The 27091-nt window shown below is 36.2% G+C and overlaps 1 protein-coding gene across 9 annotated transcripts in view; it reads right to left on the bottom strand.

Moving 5' to 3' along the window:
* The window catches only part of Mapk10 (mitogen-activated protein kinase 10), a 607392-nt gene that overhangs the window by 321118 nt on the left and 259183 nt on the right, over nucleotides 1-27091 (bottom strand). For 6 of the 9 annotated variants that reach the window (XM_047565877.1, XM_047565882.1, XM_047565884.1 and 3 more), the window contains exons 1-2: nucleotides 6578-6971; nucleotides 1399-1513 (exon numbers count right to left, since the gene is read on the bottom strand). The gene's annotated coding sequence lies outside the window, so the exon portion shown is untranslated. Of the gene's footprint in view, nucleotides 1-1398; nucleotides 1514-6577; nucleotides 6972-27091 lie in introns of those variants that run through there. The other 3 variants (XM_047565880.1, XM_047565878.1, XM_047565879.1) reach the window with 1 other exon arrangement.

The following is a 27091-nucleotide window of genomic DNA, read 5'->3' as shown; positions in this document are numbered from 1 at the left end:
CCACATCCATGAGGCTCTGGGGGACCCTAGCCCCAATGCCAGGATTGTGAAAGAGAAAACCAAGACCCTGCACTTTCACCCCACTGACCAGGAATGAGCCCCTACACTGCCCCTGGTGTGGAGTCACAGGCTGTCAACTGATGACTCAGGATTTTCACCACTGCCCAGCAGCGTAGGTGAAGCCATGGTCTCCCTGTAGTATCAGTGGGGACTACCTAGGTAGTAGTAAGAGATTGCTACCCTCCCAGACAGGCTGAACTAGCAGTATAGGCCTAATGGGGAGCCATAATTCACACTTCTGAACAGTCATAATAAGGAGCCCCCTCTTTAAATGACAATAACTGCCAAGTGGAAAAACCTGGACTCTACCCCCACCCAGCAGGAAAAGGATTCTGCCTTCCTTTCTCCACAAAACCACTGTTTCAGGAAGTCAACTAATGCAGAAGGTTTACATAAGATCCACAGTCTCATAGCATTTAACCCTACATGCCCATATTTTGATCCAAAAATCATCTGTTACTCGAAGAAACAGAAAGATCTCAAACTGGATGAAAAAAGATGACCAACAGATGCTGACACTGAAATGACAGATTTAACAAATGCTTGAAAGCATCTCTCACAAAACTGTTTCAGTGAGCAATAACAAATACACTTGAAACAAATAAAACTTTTAGCAAAATAATATAAAAGAGAAATAATGTGGGGATTTTAGAACTGAAAAATATAGTAACTAAAATTTTTAAAACTCAGTGAATTCAACAGCAGAATGGCAATGACATAAAAATATAGCAAAACAGAAGAACAATAGAATCTGCCCAATATGAAAACTAGAAAGAAACCTATTTTTAAAGAAATAAACACAGTCTCAGGGACATTCTGACAAAATAAAAAGAACACACATTTTATGTCACCAGAGTTTCAAAAAGAACAAAGAAATAGGCTGGACTGAAAAGTCTTTAAAAGTTAGTTTGGGGAGGACAGAAATTTTATTTTTTAATCACATAGTTCAACATAGAAAATTTAATGATGAACCTGATAAGAAAAAATTGAAGAATAGCCATAATTTAGTAAATTCTACTGGGAAAGTAGGCAATCATTCTATAGAAAATAGATTCTACACATTTCAGATGAGATAAGAAGGTAATTTTTTTAAATATAAAAAATTGACCAAAACTGGAAGTGCAAACATATTCAATTATGAATAGATTGAGGAGTTCAAGTATATAAACTAATTATGCACAGAAAATTAACTTTTAAAAACTATTGATTTCCACTTTAGATAGCATTATTTGGAGTAGTATTTCCCTGAATCCATACCCTAAACCACATTTTATATGTAAATTGGTTATATAGATCATAGATGTCCTGCTAAAAAACATTTTTAAATTTTCAACTTACCACTGCTTGTATGGTTTATCATCTATAGGAAATGGGTCTAATTCAACAGCTTCTTGCATGAGTTGCCATAACCAAGATCTAAGATGGTCCTGCTGTTGGTGTTTCTCACACTAGCCTAAAATTGAAGCCAAAAGACAGGTGAGTTTGATTTTAGAATTTAAAAGGAAATTTTATCTGCACCTGAAAACCAAAAGAATAACATCAAAGACAATGAGTCATTTCCAGGTGGCAAGGTGCAAGGGGAGGAAATAAAACATTTCAAGGTAGTTAACTGTTCAGAATTTCTTGCAAGTCCAAAACACTGACATTATAAACATCAGATCAGTTAGATATTTTAATACCTTAACAAAAATCTAATTAGTAATTATTATGTGGGTTGATGTGATATTTGGTTTTATGATTATGAACTTAGTTTTATAACAAAAAGCATCAATTGAACCTTGCCTGAGATAGCTCCCAGGTTACACATATTTACATATTTTGCTTTTCAGATAAGATTTCCTTGGAACAACGGATTACACAGTTACCAAGAAGAGGAGGAAAGTGTTGAAAACCTCTGAAGTATGTGAAACAAAGAAAGACTAGACTGAAACTTATCAGAAGCTGAAAAGACACCTGCATTTATGTTCTTTCATTATCTGATATAGCAAAAAAACAGCTATTTCGACCTTATTGCCTGTTACTCCCAACACTGTACTGGACCAGATGCCCCAGATCTGTGCCAGTTTCCAATGTTCTCCCCACTGTCAAGCCATAAGTTTTGATTTCTGGTTTGGAAAGTATGGTCGCCATACCCAACATAAACTCTGCCCCGAATAAGAGTCTCTTTCCTTGCCAGGTACTTGTAAGTACTCCTAGGAATACTTCCCACATAACCACCCTCTCAACCATCCCCAGTGTTCTAATGTGGCCCCCACTGTCACCTACCACCATTCAGAGGAGGTGAATTTCTTTTTCATCTAAATTCTTATTGCACTTATTGTTAACCCACTTACAGAGTCCCTTAGTCATAATCCTCATCTTCCCAAACGTCCATAAGCTCCAGATGATGGAAACTTTCTGTCATAGTTTCCCAATTCCTTCCACTCATAGCACTTAGTAGAAATGCTGTACATGGAAGATATTCATGTAATAAATATTTATTATGTCCCTACTAGGTGCCAAAGTCAGTCCCTGACAGAGATTATACATTAGTAGAAAATACAGATAATACAGGAAGAGGCCATTGCTGTATTGTGCAATAAGTGCTATGAGAAAAGTCCCTCCTACAGACACTCAATGAACATCGCCAAATAAGCAGACCTAGTTTAAAGTGGTTTAAAATCTTATTTCCAACGTACAAGATGAAGACATTTACTATAAGAAACTCACTGTTGGGAAACACATCGGGTTAACATTCACAAACCCAGAGTTAGTTTTATGTCTATGAGGATAAGCCACTAAGATGAATTTCTAGTACTTTCAGTCACTGCTGTTTTGGGCTTTGTTTTCATTTTTCTCCTATAGTCCAAAAGAAGAAGAAGAAGAAGAAGAAGAAAACAAGAAGGAGAAGGCAGAGGAGGAGGAGAGAGGAGAAAGAGGAGAGGGAGAAGAAAAAAAAAAAAAAGAAATTCCATGTATTACTGTGCGGGCTACTCTGCCTGGTGGCCCCATAGGGGAGCTTGGCCTTAACCCTGCACACTGAACAGGGCTTTAATTTTAAAGCAACTATAGTTAGGAATGCTTCCAAAGGAGCCTTCAGTCATTTCTTTTTCCACTCAAAACTTAGATTTCCATTCCTACAAGTATTATTTCTATAAATCTATGGGTTTTCCACCTTTAGTCACTAGGGATAAGAAACACTGAAAAAGGCCATAGTGACTTCATAAGTGTTCAAAATGCCAGTTAAGCTAGAAAATCCTTCACCCAAAATAAGTATGTTTGAGTACTACTTTCAAACCTGTTTCTTTCTATTTAGGGATTGTCAGTATTACCTGATGTTACTGCTTATCAAGATTCACAATAAGATATAAAGATTCTCTCCTATAAATGCAGGAAAAATTAGTCCCCAAAACATACTTTCTATTTTCCCCTTCTTTGCTCATAAGAGTAAAATGTACTTAAACTGAAAAATCTCTCATCAAAACCTTACAACTTCACTAAGAAAACATGTATTACATAGGTGAATTTCTGAAAACCCAAGTTCCAATTCTAAATTACATTTGCTTTCAAACAATCGATATACAACATGATTTTTTTTATCTGAATCAGCAGCAGTGTCTCATCTCAGACTTATGTAATGCAATAAATATATTTAATGTGCTAAAGAAACAAATGGATTCTGTTCTTTGCCAATAATTATGTCTCCCAATAGTCTATAGGCCCAACTTTCTCCACAAGTCCTTGGTGTCCAGAAGAAGGTGCAATAATCAATGCATGAGGGGGAAGGAAAAAGGTTCTCAGAAAGCTTGCAGCAAATAGAGCGTTGCACTCCATTCTTGTCATTACTGAACACTTTTGTGCTTCTTTTTGCATGACCATTGCAACGCCAACACAAAGCTTAAAAGAAACTGCAAAATGAAATAGAAGGGGCGATGATAAAAGAGGAAATTAAAGTAGCAATTTGTTTACTTATTCTAATTGAAGGAAGTCTTTCTTGCTTTGAGTTCCCTTTTCTGATAAATAACCAAGCCACCATTCTATTTGAACATACCAATTTCACTCCAAGTCCTTTAGCTACTGATGTGACCTGAGATCAAAACTAGAACAAGGGAGAACGCCTATCCCTATGTTTAAAAAAAAAAAAAATCCCAATTTTTCTTTATCTTTTATCATCAGTATAAAAATACTTTGTAGCTAAGCTTACATCCAAAGAAACAGATTCATTCACATGAAGCCATAATAAAACTTTAAAAATAAATATGTGCCTTTAAATATGGGAGGCTTCTTCAGGTTACTTAGGTCAGACAAATACCTTTTGCTTGTTTTATTTCTACAGGATACACTAATAACAAATGAATTTTCCTGTAAATTTAAAATATTTATATTTTATAACATCCACAATCAACTATCAGTTCATTTTAACCTTCAAAAATATTGACCACATATTTAGCCATTAAATACTAGTAGCTGCAGACATACCAGACAATGACAGCAAAACACACTCAGTCCCTCTGGGATCTGTTCATAAACATCCCCTTCCAGCATGGCAAACACACTCCTCCCGGCAGCAGATGCTGTTCTGGGGCGAGCAAGCAGGAAGCTGTAGGCAGCTGATTTTTCCACTCTACATATAATTTCTTACTGCCTAATCACCAAGAATCTTTTTTAACAAAACTGCCAAGATTTGGTAAGAACAGGAGCCTCGCAAATTAAAGATACTTTGCAACAGCAGGAAGGAATGATATGCAAATGAAGAACCATGAAGAGTCTTTAATATTTAAGGTCATACCACCTTTGTCATCTCATTTTCTAGTCCCATTCTGGGGGAGAGAAAACAGAGTTTGCTCCACGTGGTGAAATAAGCTAATCCAATACTTGAAGTCAATTTTAAGGGTAAAGTCAAGATAGATAAGGGAATACATATCAGAGACAGCAAAACTGCTTCATCCAAATTGCCCAGCCCCCCAAATCCAATGGTTGCAAAGTGGAGTTGGAAGCTTTGTAAGCTCATTCATGAGCACACTATCTTTATTTACATACATATATGCTCATCTAGAATATTTGCAGAAGCCTCTCTGAGAGAGATGGTCCTTACTGCAACCATTTTAAATATGTTGATCAGCATTCTGGGAGATCTTCCAAGGTCTGACAAGTAGCAGATTAGGGAGAAAGGGGAGAAATTGGACCTTGGGCAGGCAGTGCCTGGTGCACTTACACCCATTTTATTTCAGTCTCAACTGTGGCCTGTCCCATATGACTTAGCCTGCTTCCTTCCAGTTTCATGAAAGTTATCATCAACACACCAGAAACAGGCAGCACTGCTGCACGACCCTGTCAGGCTCTGCAGCAAAGGCAGCCCATGTAAACAACCTTGTGATTGCTTCCAAGCCCGCTGCCATGGGATAAGACAGGCTTTTTCTGTAGCTAAATTGCAGTATCCTTGGAAGTTGCCTGTTTAAGGGAGTAAAAGCAGAGCCTCAATCTCTAGATTTAAACATAGAAGGATAATATATATATATATATATGTATATATATGTATATACATATATATGTGTGTGTATACACACACATATTCAATGTTCTTAGAATATCTATAACCTGATTTGCTTGAAGATTTTCATTTAAATCACATTTATTTTGTTGAAGGTACAGATACATAAGTTCTAATAAATATAGTGCGATGCTCATTTCTAATGATATATCTTTTTTTTTTTTTTTTCCTGTAAAAGCTCTGACATTTCTAGGGGACACAGTATCCCAGCATAGAATAACTGGGAACCTTGCCATTTAAAAAAAAAAAAAAAAAATGCTGCCTGCTGTGACTAGGAGATCACTTTCTTAAAGGGACCCCTTACCTATTTGACTGCAGTGCCAATGTTTCTTATTTCTAACCTGATCCCTGTCCTATCATCCTTCCCCAGTTCAAATTTAGCCCAGGGTCTCCCTGCAAGAGGAATGTCATTAGTTTTACAACTAAATATATATATATATATATATATATATATATATATATATATATATATAAACAGCATTCCTTACTAAACTGTAAAAATGTCTCAAGATATTTAAGTTATACCTGTCAAGAAGTAAACATAAATGCATAATAAAGGACACTATTTTTAAATGTTTTGTGGAACCCATAGTGTTTCACAGATAGAGAACTGAGGTCAGCACTTCTGTCAAGCACAGCTGTCCCCCCTGCCCGCCCCCCCCCCATATGTGTATGTTTCTCTCTTTCCTTCTGTGACTCTGCATTGATCTAAAAACCCCTGGTCACAATAATAATCTTCCCTCCCACCTTTTGTCACCCTTCACTTCAAACATAAAGATTTCAGCATGCCTAAGTCTGGGAAGAAATGTTCTGCCTAGAGAGAAAAGCTGATGGCTTCAGAGGTAGTTCACTTGATTAACCTGCCTTCCACACCATCTCTCTCCACTTTCCCATGCTCCCTTTCCCACTCCACCAGGCGCAATGAATAGACATCACCCCACCCTCCAAAAACAGGTTAGAACCCAGAACGAGCAAAGAACCACCTACCATTCCGTGTCTGAGAACTACGATCCTGATCCAGCAGTGTTTGCCCCAGAAATCCTCCCTACTTGGTTTTCATTAACCACATTCCAAACTGTAATGAGGAAGATATTCTTTGGAGGTGGAGAGATTATTTAAAATTAATGATAGGTGATTTCCAAGAAGATTCAATCTTAAACTCACTCAAGCCCCTAGGAATTGAGGGGTGAGGAGAAAAAAGGAAATTTGTTAAAAGGAAAAAGGAAAAGAAAAAGGTAAGCATATAACAGGAACCACCAACCCCCATACAAATAAAAAGAAAAGGGGAGGATTAAAAAAAAGAAGAAGGAGAGTGGCTTGCTGAATCACCCTCTTTCACTGCCTGGAAACCATTGTGCAGCGTGATGCTGCCTGTACCATTGTGGAACCTACCAGAGGAGACGGACAGAGGGCTTGGGGAATGGGGTTGCTATGGTAACTGAAAGGAGCACACATGACGTCAAAGCCCAGAGAGGTCTAAGGAGGGGTGAGAGGGGGAAAGAGAAAGAAGAAAAAGTCTATGCGCAGCTACAGCCTCTGTGTTTTCTGATGAAATAAGGAGCAGGCAAAATGTAAAGAAGTAGGGTTCATAGACTGCCGATATCAGCAATTACATCAGGGAGCCAGTATGCACAGCACAGAGAAACAATTCACTCGATGCAGCTCTGGTCCTTTGCATAGCACCACGGGAACAAATATCAGCAGATAAAAAACAAAACAAACAAAAACCTTTGGAAATGCAGCCTACCTCGGTTTTTCAACTACCTCAGCTTTTTGCAAACAGCACAGAGAGAGAAACATGCAGTATTTCTAAATGTCAAAACAAATGAGAGATGATCGTGAACTCAGAGAAGAAGCAAGCATTTAAGTCTCACCTGGACCACAGAGGTCATTTGCACAACAGTATTTCTCTGTTCTGTTTCCTTATTTTCATAAAAATCCTGAATAAATATCCACATAAATAAAACTCCAACAGACTGAGCCTTAGATTGCATTTTAAGTGTAGAAAGAAAATACTGATAATTTGAATTAACAATCAGGTTTCTTTTTTCTAATGATAGATAATTATTTGGAAAAGTGATGTAGATTTCATTATTACTATTGGGGCAAATATCTCAATTTTATTTAAGTAGTTTCTCTGCCATCAACAATTATACAGGTATTTTTAAGTCTCCACACAGTTTTAATATCTACAAATAATAGTTTCATGGAATGAGGTCTGTTAACTACTTCCACTATTTAAGAAGAAATTGTTTACCAAAATTTTTAACTTTTTCTCTCATAAGGAAAATGTTCAGTACCTGCATGGATTACCTGAACCAAGATTAGCCCTTGACTTCTCAAACTACACAACTGAATTCAATTCCTTTGTTGCTTAAACACTTCTAAGGTTAATTTCTCTTTTTCTTTCTTTCTTTTCTTTCTTTTTTGTTGTTACATTGAATATGCAGCATTATTTATATGACCAAAGTAAAATACACTTTCCATTACTACAAACTAAGCACAATCACAGTTGTTTACACATTCATATTTCTAGAATGTGACAACATTTTGCATTCTATATGAAACACTTGATTTAAAAAAACAAAAATCTCTTAAAAGTTCCCTGTTTCGTTTCCTACCTTCTCTCCTGTTGTCTCCCATCTTTTAGGTGGGTTTCTATCTGTTGCAACCAAACAGCACTGAGTTTTATGCTCTTCTACATTATGTTTTAGAACTTGTATACTTATGTGAATAAGGAGCTTCTTTCACACCTTTCCAGAAAAGATACGACATGCAAAAGATTTAAACTCAGCAGTGATTGTAGACGCTGAAATACATCATAGAATTGCAAGAGACACATAAGGTTTTATTGGTTTTGTATCATTGTTGCTACTGTTGTTTTATTCAGAAAGGAAATTTGAAAATGAAAGACTTTGATGAGTTTTCTGTCGCTGAAGTCCCAAAGGACATGTTTTTGGATGTCCCTTTGCAAATTTCAAATTCAATAAGAATCAATTGGCTACTAACTTTTAGTCTGTACACTGTATACATAATGAATATCTCATTCAGAAATATGGATTGAGAGTCAAACAATTATAACAGAAATAAATTGTTATCCTAACTTTGAAATTATTGCATTATAAGTTTTGGGAGGTCGGTCCGTTGTTTTCCTGGTGCTGGGAATTAAATCCAGGGCATGCGAGGCAAGCTCTCTACCACTGAGCGACATCCGTAGCCTGTATTCTAAGTTTGCATAGCAAAAGTCAATCCCCAATAACTCAACATCAGTGAGGAACAATGTACCTCAGCTCTTACCTCATGTTATAAACATAAACCTTAATTCGAAAGAAGTTGTACACCTGAACATTACAGTTAAAATCTATAAAGTTATTGAAATAAAATATATCTCTTAGAAGAAAGAATAGCTTTCTGACTTTGGACTTGACTAAGATTTCTTAGAATACAGAAAGCACCCCAATTTTTAAAATAATAATTTTTAGGTAGAATTCATCAAAATTAAAAGCTTCCACTTATCCAAAGTCACATCAAGAAAATGAATAGACAAGCTATAGACAAGAAGACACACATCTGAAAATATTCTTGAAACACACAAATTCTAGATTGTGTAAAAATGTATAATTGTATTCAACAATAAGAACAAACCATTTTGTTTCATAGGCAAAAGATTTGAACAGTTACATGATAGAGGAAGATTTATAAATGGCCCATAAGCATATAAAACTCATTCACCCTAATTATTCTGAGGGAAATGTATCTGTGGGTGGCCACAAATAAGCTGTCACAAAAGCTCTTTTCATTTAATATCAATCATCCTGTATTGTGATTACTCTAGCTGTATGAATATATAATATCTTACCTTATACTTAACTGTGATCTAATCCCTCTTATTTCTCATTGTCTCCCCTGAAATCTCCCCCTTCCAGGAGCTGAACATATGATCTTACAATGATAGGTTATCAGCAAACATTTATGATTGATTATAATTATCTGTGGCTTATAAATCTTTTCACCCACTGGAAAAACTTTTTATCTCAAATATTATGATGAAATGTTGAGTTTTGAGATACCCAGTGCTAAAGCAGGTAACCTCTGTTACATTATTACATATTTGAGATTTGTGTTGAGGTACAAAAATACCTTAACTATTTCAAATTCTTTTCAAGTTCTTTCAAATGAAACTATAAATGTCTGTCTTGGACTTTACTGATAGTATAAATCATGAGAGCTTTGAAAGAAGAGTTTTAAGTGAGTAAATGAATATAAGTTCTTATTTTCAAAAGCACGGTGCTGGATTCAGTGTCCAAAAATTTAGTGGCATGTGTATAGTTTATGACAGGGCTAAAGATGTTCAGGAACATCTCTTGTTCTTCAAGCAAAGAGATTTCCCTTCCCTTATTTTTTTTTTTTTTTTGTTGGTTCTTTTTACTTATACATGACAATAGAATAAACTATGATATAATTATAATAGCATGGAATATAATATGTTCTCCTTCAGTCCCTGGTATTTCCCCTTCCTCTCCCTTCTCCCTTCCCTTATAAACAAAAGCTTTGAGATAGTACCTTTTTAAAATGAACTACTGAAACATGCAGTGATATAGACGAATCTCAGAAACACTATAAGTGAAAAAAATGAGACAATAAAAGCATATACTGCATATATTCATTTAGATGAAATTCCAAAACAGACAAGACTACTCTGGTGATAGAAAGCAGAATTATATTCTTAAGGGAGAGGCAGACAGTTAAGGACTATGCTGAGAGCAAAAAGAAAATTTGTGTAGCAATGAAAACGTTCTACATCTTGATAGAGATGTGGGTTATTATATAGATATAGATTTGTCAAAACTCCTCGAAGTGTAATTCTTAAAATTTATGCAACTCATGCTATGTAAATTAAATATTCATTTAAGAAAAAAAAAATTAAGTCAATTGCAAAAATAAAATTGCTGAGTGAACCAGCAATTTTAAGGTAGGAGTTCCAAAACCTGCAAACCTAGTCCCTAACCCTCATCTTTATTTTTTTAGACCCTAGCAGACCCAGAAACAAGTAAAGCCAGACTCAGGGTCACTAGGATCTTAAGAGACTTAGCAAAACCTCCAAGGTGACAATGGATGTAGTTTACATAACAAACAAGAGATGAGAATTCAGACATTTAAAAAACAGATTTTAAGAAACCTGACAATAAGCAGATTCCTAGAATCAGCTGTAGGGACTCTCATTCAGTGTTAGGACCCCTACTCTGAAGGAAATGAAGGAGCTCAAGAACTATCTTTTTAAACAGTGAATGGACTCAGGAAGAGATGAACATAAAGAAATCACCAGTGACACAAGTAAGAATCCAGTTTCTGAATGCAAATCTCAAGGGCATTAATTGGACTAGCAGTAAAAATCAACAAATACCTTGAAGTGTCATGTTAAAATTGGTCCCAAAGTCAGGTGATCAACTTATCTCCATTGCCAGGCAATTTTCAGGCTTTAGAGTGAAAGCTGTGTCTGATTTTGCTGTAAATCCCAGGCAAAATCAAAAGAGTTATAAATAAAAGAAGTTACACATTCTTCATGATAGCAATGTCACTAAAGAAGAGTGTGGCCTAGCTATAAATTCAAATTCAGATTAGTAAACCTGGAATTAGGATAGTGGTAAGAGGATGCAAACAGTTCCATAAAAGAAAGCAAAATTAACAAAATTTAAATCAATAGACTTCACTGAGTGATTGTTATGGTTTGGATATGAGGTATCCCCCAGAATCCCATGAGTAACACAATGCAAGAAGGTTTTGAGGAGAAACGACTGGGTTTTGAAAGCCTTAACCCCATCAGTGAATTCATAATCCCCTGACCCATCAGCTGAGTGGTGACCAAAGGAAGTTAAGATGTGACTAGAGGAGGTGGGTCCCTGGGGGTGTGCCTTTGGGATATATATTTTGTATCTAGCAAGTGGAGTATCTCTCTCTGCTTTCTGATTATCATGTGGACTGCTTCCCTCCACCCCTCTTCCACCATGATGTTCTGCCTTACCTTGAGTCTTGAGGAATGGAGCCAGCTATCTATGCACGGAGACCTCTGAAACTCTGAGCTCTCAAATAAACTTTTTTTCTTCTAAAATTGTTCTGGTCAGGTCCTTTAGTCACAGTAGCAAAAAAGCTGACTAAAATGGTGATTGAATATGCAAGAATTGTAAAGGATCAATGTTCCTCCTTTAAATACTATGTATATATATGAATGTTCCTAATATGAGCAAATTTTATAACCCTTCAATGCCAGAAAAGAAGGAATCAACCTCTGCACTCACTTACTCACTTTTCTTTTTAACAACTAGACTTTATTTTTTAGGGCAGTTAGGATTACCATAAAATTAAGAAGAAAAATATATAGAAATTTTATATATCTTGCTACCCTCCATACAATTTTTCCTATTATAAATTTCTTGCATTAGTGTGGTACATTTATAATAATTGAGGAACCAATATTGATTCATTATTATTAGCACAAGTCCATCATTTACATTAGGGTTCCTTTTTTATGTTTTGCAGTACTATGGGTTTTGAAAAATGTGTAATGTCACATTTCACTCACTTTTAATTTTCATCTTGCTTAGGAGTCAATTTTACATCCAGACAATAATTGTGTTCACATCAAAAAAAAAGTAGATAAAATCGGTCTCCTGAAAGTTTTTCCTAGTGGAAAGAGCACTAGAATTCAACAACAGAATGTTAGAATTCAATGACAGAAATGTACTTTGAACCAACTTTTATTAAGTTTGTAAAAGCCTTGATTCTTTTTGCTGGGAACCCCTATCTCCAGCAAAATTATATCCTTTTGTAGTTAAACATAATTTGATTCTAAATGCAGAGTATCTGCCTCAATAAAAATAGTTACACACAGTTTTTCAGTATCTTGGTAACCTTCTTTTGAAAGTCTATATTTAGTTCACAAATGATGATGGGGAGAAAATAATACCAAAGAAGCTTAAGTCTCCTCAGGTAGTAACGACTTAAAAAAACTAATTAGTGTATTTGTCTTTTGAACGAGGAAGCTAATAGAAAGTTGTCTTTTCTTAGATGCCAGCAGAATCTGGTTTGTGAGATAAAGCAGCAGTTATTCTTGCCAGACATCCTCAGGTTTATCCACACTTCAATCCATGCACATCTGTAGCAATTCCAATTTTCCTTATCCTTGCAGTGTCCCAGAAGCATGACAAAAGCATGAAGACACCATAGATTACATTTGAGTTTGGTCGAGAAATTCAGCTTCTTACCACTCTGCAGCAACTCCTTATCTCCATTGAAGGAAAAAAAAAAAAAAAACTGTCAGTACCTCTAACCGATTTGTCATCCTGGTGCTCAAAAGATAGTCACTGAGGCAGGCTGAGAGACAACCTGTGAACCCAAAATCATGCAACCAAATTTAAGTAAATTTAGTAATATTTCTTTTATAAATATGTACCCACCATCACCATTAAATGAGATTTCCTAATATTAGAGAGCTGGTTTTCAATAATTGATATGAGAATATGTAGCAATCACCTAATTCTGGGTCTGTCAAATAGAATAATATCACAAATAATGATAGTACATGATGATAGTATCCAAATACTCAAAAGAGTAATAATCAGGGCTGGGGAGATAGCTCAGTCGGTAGAGAGCTTGCCTTGCAAGCACAAGGCCCTGGGTTTGATCCCCAGTACCGAAAAAAAAAAAAAAAAAAAAAAAAAAAAGAGTAATAATCAAAGTTAATAATAATAATGCAGAATTTGTCTTACATTTTTAAACCAAATACTCATCAGCATGAACTTGTATGTACAGCTTTATGTTTGGTCTGAAAATCTGCTGGATTTTAAAATCAATAGAAGAAAGAAAGAAGGAAAAAGAGAAAAGAAAAGAAAGAAAAAGAGGAAGGAAGGAAGGAAGGAAGGAATCCTTAGAGTATACTGACCATGCCATTTAACATTTATTGCAATGTTATGTAGAAGAAGAAACAGGGAAATAGGAATGTGATTTTAAAAACTCATGAAGATGGAGCATAAAAACAGTGATTAAATTCAACATGTTTTCTATGTGTGAAGAAAGTAAAATATTTTAAAATAATGTATAAATCCTACAAAAGCTTATTGGAAATATGTATAGGTAGCAAAAGGGGTATTGGATTTATCAGCAGATTTTGCTTACCTCCTAGCTATGCTGCTTCCTTTTCAATGACCTGAGTAAATCACATAGCCTTTCTATTTCCCTAATTGGGCATTGGCATAATGATGACAATATTTACATCACAGACTTTTTATGAGAAACAAATTAAACAATGTTTGTAACTATGCCTGGCATAACCCTGGCATATGACAGTCACTCAACAGATATTGAATATTTAACTGGATATAAAAGAGATATAACCCACACTTAAATTTAAATTTTCTGGTACAACTTTTTAAGCTACGGACATTGTTCATTGACTCAGAAGCATTCACCTTCTGTTGCTTGCTGATGCCCTTAAAGTGTATATACAAAAGAAGATATAGATGATCATATGTTACCTAGCAGTGTCAAAGGTGCACTACAGAACTAATAGTAAACTTGAAGAAATTTGAATCTCCGTGCCAGTCTACCCTTGAGATACTATTCAGGACACCAGCAATTCTCACTGGAAATTTCCCAGAGAAAATTCAGCTATTTGATCAGCAGATATTCAAAGACATGCTCTTCTACAAGAAATGTTAAACCAATTTAGTGGGGGGAAAAAATCTAAACAAAAATAATACAACTGTCAGAGATATGTGGCATACTTTAATTAAAGTGAATTCAACCAGTCAATCACTGAGTAGCATATAAGTGCAAAACACTATCCTGAAGATCTAGAAAAGAAGTCAGACATGGTCCCCATAAAACAGAAGTTTACAATCATCGCAAGACTGCCCTCCTTAGAAGAAAAGCTATAAATAAGTCCCTTAAAGAAGGATAAAAGCAATGAAGTCTTTAGTTTAGATACAGGAGAAATCAACGTGCACGCTGAAAATATGTATCTCAAACTCTGTATTTATTTTGGGAAACAGCACAGTCCAATAAAAATGGAGATTTAAGTCTCAGTTCCATTATGACTAATTCCCCATGAGATACCAGACAGGTTTATAGTTCACTAGTTTTCAATTTCTGCATCTACAATGTATCAAGTCTAGATAACATGATAATTATGTTCCGTACCAAAATGGAAAAAGAGTCCTAAGAATATTCCTAAGCAATGAATAGAATTTGGACAGTTGGAGATTTAAAAAGAATAGACGTAAAAGTGAAGGAAAACATGTTCAAATGAGAGTAAAGAGATTATACTTCCCTAGTTGAAGTAAGTAGGAAAGTAGTGGCAGAAATGGAAATTCTTCGGCCAGATTGTCTTCTAGGCAAAATATGCAAACCAAACATTTACATTGTAAATGAAAATGCAAGGCAGTGAAAATAGGATCTACTGCTGAAGACAGCTATAGTTTTGTATGCCTTTTAATAAAAGATACCTTACAATAATGAAGTCATAATTACTATCATTTTTTCATTATTACCATGAATATCATCATAAGTGTCATTATTAATATTATAACTACTGTCTATTGAAAGTATACTCTACCAGGCACTAAGCTAGTTTTATAGACATCAGCTCTAATCCTTCAGCATTTCTTGATCATTTTCTCACTAACATTTATTGATCCTTCACCATGTGCTTGAGCCCATGCTAGTTGACTACAATCCTCACTACTAGATCGTAAGGTAGGTAGCATCCTTACTTAATATACAAGAAAACCAAGAGAGATGCTTAAGTTACTTGCTCAAGATCACAAATGGCCACCAGATGAGTTAGGATTTGAACCCATGCATACCTCACTAAGGTTCCTACTTTCAGAGAGGTTAATGAAAAATGCTAAAAAACTTAAGTTGTAAAAGTTGTATCCCCAGTTGAAGGTGTTTACACATGCTCAGAAGGGAAGCACTGATCAATTTACCACTATTATTATAGTCTTCTGTGGTACATATGGAAAGTTGGCAGTCAGGGAAGCTACAATCTTGTGAAATGGAGCAGAGAAACACCAAATAGGAAAAGAAGAAACCCTTCAAGGATGTGGTGTAACACAGCTTTTTAAAAATGTGACTTGGATGCAAAGTGCTGAGAAACAGCAGCGACTAATGGAACACCTGCTGTTCCACTATAAGGGATGTGACTGTACTTTTTTGAGCAGAGGCTTTAGGCCAACTGTGAATTTAAGAGATGAAATTTTACTCTCTTCAAATAGCCACAGTCCCTGAACTGAAAACATACTTCTTACATGCAATGTAGATAGGATAATGGTAGCAGTCTTTTCAAACAGCTGTGCATTTTGATTGGAAACATCATCTACAGAAGTGAAATGCAGCAGTGTTATGAATGCATGTGTATGCATACAAACACACAACCGTGCATTCTTCCAGTCAATAAATATGCATTGCGTACCTTGCATCAGAACGACAAAAACTTGTCCAGATATTGCTTCTGCTTTTTCAAAGAGCTCAGTGTTTTATATGTGGATGCGAATTATCATAAAACTAAATTTTTAAGTTAATTAATCATTAATTGTGGCCAAAAAAAATGAAAGTTTGAAACAAAGATTATTTCTAACTGGGCTGATCAGAGATGATTCAGAAATTCTCACACATGCACACGCACACGCATGCAAGCACACACAACGTGATCAGCAACATAGTTCATGGTAAGTTTCTAAGAATGTTAAAAAGGAACCAGCCTAAGGTAATGAAGAGACCACTAACCAAAGATCTACAAAATAGAGAAATCAGCTAGCTTACTCACTACCACAAGTAACACCAAGAGATTACAAAGTTCCTAGTGATGAACCTGGAGTAGACAAACAAACCAGAAATGTAGTTCAACTCCCCAAACACATAAAAACTAAATGGAGGGAGGCGGCTCAGCACAGCGCTTGGACTCGGAGCAACCACTGGGGCTCCAGGCGGCTGCCTGAGGAGGAGCTGCGTGGCGAGCTGTTTAGACTCAGAGTGAGCGCTCCTGAACACCGGGAGGTTGCCCGGAGGAAGAGGAGGAGCGCGTCAGGTCGCTTGACCTAGGAGTGACTGCATCAGAGCCACAGGCAGTTGCCAGAGGAGGAGGCGAGTGGTGAGTTGATTGGACTAAAAGCGACCACTCCTGAACACCGGTGGCATGCCTGGAGGAGGAGCACGGTGGGTCACTTGGTCTCGGAGCCACCGCTCCTGAACACCTGGGGGGCTACCCTGAGGAGGAGGAGGAGGAACGGGGGGGTCACTTGGACTCGGAGTGACTGCCTAGGGCTACGGGCGGTTGGCGGGAGGAGGAGACACGAAGTGAGTTGCTTGGACTCCTAGTGACTGCGTCGGAAACCGGGCCGCTGTCTGGAGGAGGAGGTGTGTGGCGGGTCTCTGGGTATCGGAGCTATGGTACGGGGCTCCAGGTGGCAGCTCAGAGGAGGGACCGCATAGCCAGGCGATTAGGTGCAGAGCAGGGTCCCAGGAGCTAGGTGGCTTCTTGCTGGAAGAGCCGCACAGAGACACACCTAGGGGCGGAGCGAAGTTTCCAGGACTGCAGGCAGATTCTCTGGGAGAGGCAGCCTAAGGAGACTCGCCTGCGAAGGGTGAGGCTCCCAGGCCCAGGAGGTAGGTCCGGGACCCTGGGAACGTTGCAGAGGAAGACAGCCCAGCCCAGGCGGTAGTTGTAGATTGAGGGGAACCTCTAGGAGGGCAACTGACCAGCGAGACGTCCCCACCGAGTGAGTCTTCCTGGCCGGGGGAGGTTTTCCCACAAGGACGGTAAAACCAGAGACACAGGCACAAACAGGACTTGCCTCAGCTCGCAGCCTAGTTCCCCATTGGATGACCATTGGTCAACAAGTGGAGGCACCTCTGCCCACTACCAGGGAATACACACCACCTGAGGGTCACCACCCCTAGAGAGGCAGCTTCTTCGTGGAGCTCCGCATTATCAACTTCCTCCAAGACTTCAGGCTACTGAAGGATAAGAGGGGATATACTAGCAAACTTCAGGGACATTATAAGTCGATAGAGGAAATCTGCAATATCTTAATGACCCACTGATTCCTGAACAATATGAGAAAACAAGGGAAGAAAATGCCCCAAACAAATCTAGATGTTACATCAATAAAATCCAATGACAGCATGGCAGAAGAAATGACAGAAAGGGAGTTCAGAATGTACATAATTAAAATGATTAGGGAAGCAAACAATGAGATGAAAAAGCAAATGCAGGCATTGAATGATCGCACCAATCGACAGTTAACAGAGCAAATTCAGGAAGCAAAAGATCATTTCAATAAAGAGTTAGAGATATTGAAAAAAAACCAAACAGAAATCCTTGAAATGAAGGAAACAATATACCAAATTAAGAACTCCATAGAAAGCATAACCAAAAGGATAGAACACCTGGAAGACAGAACTTCAGATATTGAAGACAAAATATTTAACCTCGAAAACAAAGTTGAACAAACAGAGAAGATGGTAAGAAATCATGAACAGAATCTGCAAGAACTATGGGATATCATGAAAAGGCCAAATTTGAGAATTATTGGGATTGAGGAAGGCTTAGAGAAACAAACCAAAGGAATGAAAAATCTATTCAAAGAAATAATATCAGAAAATTTCCCAAATCTGAAGAATGAAATGGAAAATCAAGTTCAAGAGGCTTATAGGACTCCAAATACACAAAATTACAACAGACCCATACCAAGGCACATTATACTGAAAATACCTAACATACAAAATAAAGACAGAATTTTAAAGGCTGTGAGAGAAAAGAACCAAATTACATTCAGGGGGAAACCAATACGGATATCAGCAGATTTTTCAATTCAGACCCTAAAAGCTAGAAGGGCCTGGAACAACATTTTTCAAGCTCTGAAAGAAAATGGATGTCAACCAAGAATCTTATACCCAGTAAAACTTACCTTCAAATTTGATGATGAAATAAAATCATTCCATAATAAACAAAAGCTAAAAGAATTTACAAAAAGAGAGCCAGCATTACAGAACATTCTCAGCAAAATATTTCCTAAGGAAGAGATAAAAAACAAAGAAGCAAATCAGCAAAGGGAGGAATTATCCTAAAGGAACTGTCAAATAAAGGAGAAACCAAGATGTGTCAAAAATTTTAAATATGAACCAAATGACTGGGAATACAAATCATATCTCAATAATAACCCTGAATGTTAATGGCCTGAATTCATCAATTAAAAGACATAGACTGGCAGATTGGATAAAAAAGAAAGATCCAACAATATGTTGCCTGCACGAGACTCACCTCATAGAAAGAGATACCCAAAGACTAAAGGTGAAAGGATGGGGAAAAACATACCATGCACATGGACTCAACAAAAAAGGTGGAGTATCCATCCTCATTTCAGATAATGTGGACTTCAAGCCAATGTTAGTCAGAAGGGATAAAGAAGGACATTTCATACTGCTTAAGGGAAGCATAAATCAGCAAGATATAACAATCATAAACATCTATGCCCCAAACAGTGGCTCATCCATGTATGTTAAACAAATCCTTCTCAATTTTAGAAACCAAATAGACCATAACACAATAATACTAGGTGATTTTAACATGCCTCTCTCACCACTGGACAGATCTTCCAAACAAAAATTGAACGAAGAAACCATAGATCTCAATAACACAATCAATAATTTAGACTTAACAGACATTTATAGAATATACCATCCAACCAAGAGCGAATACACTTTCTTCTCAGCAGCACATGGATCCTTCTCTAAAATAGACCATATATTATGCCACAAAGCTAATGTCAACAAATACAAGAAGATAGAGACACTACCTTGTATTCTATCACATCATAATGGATTGAAGTTAGAAATAAATGAAAGAGTAAAAAACAGAAACTACTCCAACACCTGGAGATTAAACAATATGCTATTATATGATGAATGGATAACAGAAGATATTAGGAAGAAAATTTAAAAATTGTTAGAGGTAAACGAGAATAAAGACACATCATATCAAAATCTCTGGGACACTATGAAAGCAGTACTTAGAGGAAGATTTATTTCATGGAGCGCATTTAATAAAAGAAGTAAAACTCAAAAAATAAATGACCTAACACTACAGCTCAAAGCCCTAGGAAAAGAAAAACAGACCAACACCAAAAGTAGTAGAAGACAGGAAATAGTTAAACTGAGAGCTGAAATCAATGAAATCGAAACAAAAGAAACAATACAAAAAATTGACAAAATAAATAGTTGGTTCTTCGAAAAAATAAACAAAATTGATAAACCTTTAGCCACACTAACAAAGAGAAGACGAGAGAAAACCCAAATCACTAAAATTCGGAATGAACAAGGAAATATCACAACAGACACGACTGAAATACAAAACATAATTAGAAGCTATTTTGAAAACCTATACTCCAACAAAATAGAAAATTTCGAAGACATCAACAGGTTTCTAGAGACATATGAATTGCCTAAACTGAATGAGGAGGACATACACAATTTAAATAGACCAATTTCAAGTAATGAAATAGAAGAAGTCATCAAAAGCCTACCAACAAAGAAAAGTCCAGGACCAGATGGGTTCTCAGTCGAGTTCTATAAAACCTTTAAAGAAGAGCTCATTCCAATACTTCTCAAAGTATTCCATAAAATAGAAGAGGAGGGAACCCTCCCAAACTCATTCTATGAAGCTAATATTACCCTGATACCTAAACCAGACAGAGACACATGGAGGAAAGAAAATTTCAGACCAATATCCTTAATGAACATCGACGCAAAATTCTCAACAAAATTTTAGCAAATTGCATACAAAACATATTAAAAAGATAGTGCACCATGATCAAGTGGGTTTTATCCCAGGGATGCAAGGTTGGTTCAACATCAGAAAATCAATAAATGTAATTCACCATATCAACAGACTTAAAGTCAAGAATCACATGATTATTTCGATAGATGCAGAAAAAGCATTTGATAAAACACAGCACCCCTTCATGCTCAAAACACTAGAAAAAATAGGGATAGTGGGAACATTCCTTAACATTGTAAACGCCATCTATGCTAAGCCCATGGCCAATATCATTCTAAATGGTGAAAAACTGAAAGCATTCCCTCTAAAAACTGGAACAAGGCAGGGATGCCCTCTTTCACCACTTCTATTCAATATCGTCCTTGAAACTCTAGCCAGAGCAATTAGACAGACCAAAGAAATTAAAGGGATAGGAATAGGAAAAGTAGAACTCAAACTATCCCTATTTGCTGATGATATGATTGTATACTTAGAGGAACCAGGAAATTCCACCAGAAAACTGTTAGATCTCATAAGTGAATTCAGTAAAGTAGTGGGATATAAGATCAATGCACATAAATCTAAGGCATTTTTATACATAAGCGATGAATCTTCAGAAAGAGAAATTAGGAAAACTACCCCATTCACAATAGCTGCGAAAAAAATAAAATACTTGGGAATCAATCTCACAAAAGAGGTGAAAGACCTCTACAATGAGAACTACAGAACACTAAAGAAAGAAATTAAAGAAAACCTTAGAAGATGGAAAGATCTCCCATGTCCTTGGATAGGCAGAATTAATATTGTCAAAATGGCCATACTACCAAAAGTGCTATACAGATTCAATGCAATTCCAATTAAAATCCCAATGATGTACCTTACAGAAATAGAGCAAGAAATTATGAAATTCATCTGGAAGAATAAGAAACCCAGAATAGCTAAAGCAATCCTTGGCAGAAAGAGTGAAGCAGGGGGTATCGCAATACCAGATCTTCAACTCTACTACAAAGCAATACTAACAAAAACAGCATGGTATTGGTACCAAATAGAAAGGTGGATCAATGGTACAGAATAGAGGACATGGACACAAACCCAAATAAATACAATTTTCTCATACTAGACAAAGGGGCCAAAAATATGCAATGGAGAAAAGATAGCCTCTTCAACAAATGGTGCTGGGAGAATTGGAAATCCATATGCAACAGAATGAAACTAAACCATATCTCTCACCATGCACAAAACTAAACTCAAAACGGATTAAGAATCTTGGAATCAGACCAGAGACCTTGCATCTTATAGAAGAAAAGTAGGTCCAGAGCTTCAACATGTCGGCTTAGGACCAGACTTCCTCAACAGGACTCCCATAGCACAAGAAATAAAAGCAAGAATTAATAACTGGGATAGATTCAAACTAAAAAGTTTTCTCTCAGCAAAGGAAACTATCAGCAATGCGAAGAAAGAGCCTACAGAGTGGGAGAAAATCTTTGCCAATCATACTTCAGATAGAGCACTAATCTCCAGAATCTATAAAGAACTCAAAAAGCTCTACACCATGAATGCAAATAATCCAATCCACAAGGATTAAGGAAATGAATAGACACTTCACAGAAGAAGATCTACAAGCAATCAACAAACATATGGAAAAATGTTCAACATCTCTAGTAATAAGAGAAATGCAAATCAAAACCACCCTAAGATTCCATCTCACCCCAATTAGAATGGCAATTATCAAGAATACAAGCAACAACAGGTGTTGGCGAGGATGTGGGGAGAAAGGTACACTCAAACATTGCTGGTGGGGCTGCAAACTAGTGCAGCCACTCTGGAAAGCAGTGTGGAGACTCTTAGAAAACTTGGAATGGAACTACCATTTGACCCAGCTATCCCACTCCTTGGCCTATACCCAAAGGACTTAAAATCAGCATATTACAGAGATACAGTCACATCAATGTTCATAGCTGCTCAATTCACAATAGCCAGATTGTGGAACCAACCTAGATGTCCTTCAATTGATGAATGGATAAAGAAAATGTGGTATATGTATATACAATGGAATATTACTCAGCCATAAAGAATGATAAAATTATGGCATTTGCAGGCAAATGGATGAAACTGGAGAATATCATGCTAAGTGAGATAAGCCAATCTCAAAAAACCAAAGGAGGAATGATATCACTAATAAGTGGATGATGACACATAATGGGGGGTGGGAGGGGTTAGTGTTGGGGTTGGAGTTGGGTTTAGGGAGGGGAGTAGAAATGGAGGAAGGAAGGACTGTATAGAGGGAGGGGAGGGGTGGGAGGGGTGGGGGTGAAGGGAAAAAAATGGCAGAATGAATCAAACAACATTACCCTATGTAAATTTATGATTACACAAATGGTATGCCTTTATGCCATGTACAAACAGAGAAACAACATGTATCCCATTTGTTTACAATAAAAAAAAAAACTAAATGGAAATAAGATTCTGTTTATAATAAATATAGCAGTCACAAAGGAAACACTCTCTCAGACAATACAGTATCTCCTTAACTTAGGTGTGAACCTTATACAGTTTCCTATAACAAACTCTGTGAATTTGTTGTTCTTACAAAGTGATTATATATATTATATAATCACTATATATATATATATATATTATATATATATATATATATATAATATATATATATATATATATATATATTATATTCCCTCAGTACCACAAGTTTAACACTAATTGAGTATCTACTAGATTCCAAGCAATGTGCTATGCTTTTTAACAATATTCTATTCTGGATATTATCCCATTGAGTATAATTCACACTCAGTTTGTAAGAAGAACTAAGATATGCCCACTCAAACCCCAGTAATCATCCAATAATATCACTTGCTTCCAAGTAAAGGAAGGTATTCTACTATTTTCTTTCAATGGTTATTCTCAGGATTTATCTTTGAATCTAGTCAGATGCTACTAAGTAGTAAGATATTTACCATTTATTCTCCTAGTCCAAAATCTGGTGAAAATATATTCCAAAATGTCAAAAAGTATAGCAATACTAAGTAAGTCATTATTTTAGCTAAGTGAAAAACATACTGATATTCTGACTTTTATAGATGGAAATACAGGCATCATGAAATTGAGGTCTCAGTCTAAGTAAACACTCTGAAACCCATAAAAATGTTTCCTAAAGTCTGACTCCAATTTACCATAGTACGACTTCAAGAGAAAGAAATTAAGAATTACAGACAGTTAGAATTTTTTGTTGTTGTTAAAATGGCATATGTACACTAATTGCTGAGTAAAGTTTATATACTCAACTAGACTTGGTAAAGAGAACTCGTTGATGTCTCAGACTTGTTGATGTATTAACATTACATCCTACACCCCTCCCCATTCTCTTTGTTCACCATTAGAAACTGTGGTCATTATTGCAAGAGTTAACGTAGTGCTTGGTAGAAAAAATAGGAAGATATAATATTTATCAAAGATTTATATATTTAATCATATCAATTTTAAGTTGCCTAAATTTTCTTGACATTTAGTATAAGAACCAGTCATTCACATCCCAAAGGCTAATTCAGAGCCTATCAAATAAATATTTTATAGGAACATAGTATGTCTTTTGAAAAATAAAGGAAATAATTTAAATTCAACATAATCTATTCCTAAATTGAATCACTAAGTAAAAATTACTCCATCCTAAACCTTGCATTCACAGGAGGACAAACCTCATAAGAAAAAATTCCATTATGAACCCTCCTGGCCCTCAGTGGGGATCTGTGCTTCAGAGTAGCCTGTCGGAATCAAAGAAACACAGCGGCTTTAAAAGCAGGCTCGTTTCCCTCATTATAGCACAAGCTTCATGACAGCAGGGACCTTTTCTAAATATACAATGCTTTTTTGTCGAATTAATGAATAATGATTGAATTAGTGGATCTAAAAGTCAGATGTGGGGCCCAGCGACTCACCCCAGTACCCACGGGTCTTCAGTACTGCCTGCGCCTTAGGAGGTCTAGCGCCTGTGCTGCGGCTGACCATCTACCAACAGGTGGGGTCACCTCTGACCTCTATCATGGATTATTCCTGACCTAGAGGCCACCATCCCTAGCCAGACAGCTCCCTTCTTGGGATACCACATTATCAAGTACGTCTCAGGCATCAGGCTATTGAAGACTAAGAGGTTTGAACAGTACAGTATAGTTTTATTGTAGAATTTTTTATTAGTAGTAGTATTATGATTATTCCTATTATACATATTATTATTCCTACTTTTCTTTTTTTCTTCATTATTTTTCTCACTCTCTCTATTTTCCTCTTGTCTGTTTCCTTAGACTCTTTCTCCCTTTTCTCGGCTAACAACCAATTTCTTTTAATTCTGCTTTCACTATTCCTATGACCTAGTAGTACCTCTATAGACTCACTTCTTATCTCATTAAGATTACATCCTACAGCCCTCCCCATCCTCTTGGTCCACCATTAGAAATTGTGGTCATTATTGCAAACCTATTGTTTATGCTATAGAAAATAATCAAACTCATCATCTGTTTATTAAGACAATATCGTTAATATCATAATAGGGACTTTTTGGGTTAAGGGTGCACATTGTTTGTATTGTGTGCTGCTAATATTGATCTTCCATTTTAAGGTGAGGTATTGGAAACCTGCAGGGTCACAATAAGTCTATAGGCGGAAAATTGTAATGCCTCAGATTCCCACTGCTAGAGGGAAGATTCACAAACAACATGAAAAAAACAAAAGAAGTGTCCCAAACAAACCTAGATGCTATATCAATAGAATCCAATGACAACATGGTAGAAGAAATGACAGAAAGTGAGTTCAGAATGTAAATAATTAAAAAGATTCAAGAAGCAAAGGATGAAATAAGAGAGCAAATTCAGGCAATGAATGATCACACCAATAAACGGTTAAAAGAGCAAATGCAGGAAGCAAAAAATCATTTCAATAAAGAGATAGAGATTCAGAAAAAAAAAAGAAATCCTTGAAATGAAGGAAACAAACCAAATTAAAAACTCAATAGAAAGCATCACCAACAGACTAGATCACTTCGAAAACAGAACCTCAGACAAAGAAGACAAAATATTTAATCTTTAAAACAAAGTTGACCAAATAGAGAAGATTGTAAGAAATCATGAATGAAGTCTTCAAGAACTATGGGACATCATGAATAGATCAAATTTAAGAATTATCAGGATTGAGGAAGGCACAGAGATACAAACCAAAGGAATGACTAATCTATTTAATGAAATAATATCAGAAAATTTCCCAAACTTGAAGAATGAAATGGAAAATCAAATACAAGAGACTTACAGGACACCAAATGTACAAAATTACAACAGATCCACACCAAGGCACATTATAATGAAAATACCCAGCAAACAAAATAAAGAGAGAATTTTAAAGGCCATGAGAGAAAAGTACCAGATTACGTATAGGGGGAACCAATATGGATATTAGCAGATTTCTCAGTCCAGATACTAAAAGCTACAAGGGTATGAAGCAACATATTTCAAGCTCTGAAAGAAAATGGATGCCAACCAAGAATCTTAAAATCTGCAAAACTTACCATCAGATTTAATGGGGAAATAAAATCCTTCCATGATAAAAAAAAAAAAAAAAAAACTAAAAGAATTTACAAATAGAAAACCTGTATACAGAACATTATCAGCAAAATGTTCCACGTGGAAGAAATGAAAAACAACAATGTAAGTCAGCAAAGGGAGGAATTACCCTAAAGGAAAAGCAAATTAAAGGAGAAACCAAGTCAAGTTAAAAACCAAAAATAAGCCAAAATGACCAGGAATACAAGTCATATCTCAATAATAACCCTGAATGTTAATGGCCTGAACTCATCAATCAAAAGACATAGACTGACATATTGGTTTAAAAAGAAAGACCCAACAATATGCTGCCCTCAAGAGATTCATCTCACAGGAAAAGACATTCACAGACTGAAGCTGAAAGGATGGGGAAAAACATACCATGCACACTGACTCAGTAAAAAAGCAGGGATTTCCATCCTTATATCAGATAAAGTGGACTTTGAGCCAAAATTAGTTAGAAGGGATAAACAAGGACATTTCATACTGCTTAAGGGAAGAATAAATCAGCAAGATATAACAATCATAAACATCTATGCCCCAAACAATGGCACAACCATGTACGTCAAACAAATCCTTCTCAATTCCAGAAATCGAATAGACCACAACACAATAATACTAGGTGATTCTAACACACCTCTCTCACCAATGGACAGATCCTCCAAACAAAAATTGAACAAAGAAACTATAGATCTCAATAACACAATCAATAATTTAGACTTAACAGATACATATAGAACATTCCATCCATCAACAAGCAAATGCACTTTCTTCTCAGCAACAGATGGATCCTTCTCTAAAATAGATCATATGTTATACCTCAAAGCTACTCTTAGCAAACACAAAAATAAAGATAATACCTTGTACTCTATCACATCATAATGAAATTAAATTAGAAATCAATGATAAAATAAAAAGCAGAAACTACTTCAACACCTGGAGACTAAATAATACACAATTGAATGATTCATAGATAAGAGAAGACATCAGGGGGGAGATAAAAAATTCTTAGAGGTAAACAAGAACAATGATACAACATATCAAAATCTCTGAGACACTATGAAAGCAGTACTAAGAGGAAAATTCATT

This window comes from Sciurus carolinensis, chromosome 10 (genome assembly GCF_902686445.1).
Source record: "Sciurus carolinensis chromosome 10, mSciCar1.2, whole genome shotgun sequence".
Classification (NCBI taxonomy): Eukaryota; Metazoa; Chordata; class Mammalia; order Rodentia; family Sciuridae; genus Sciurus; species Sciurus carolinensis.
Note: the sequence above shows the minus strand (reverse complement) of the source record. Positions and strands in the feature narration are given on the sequence as shown.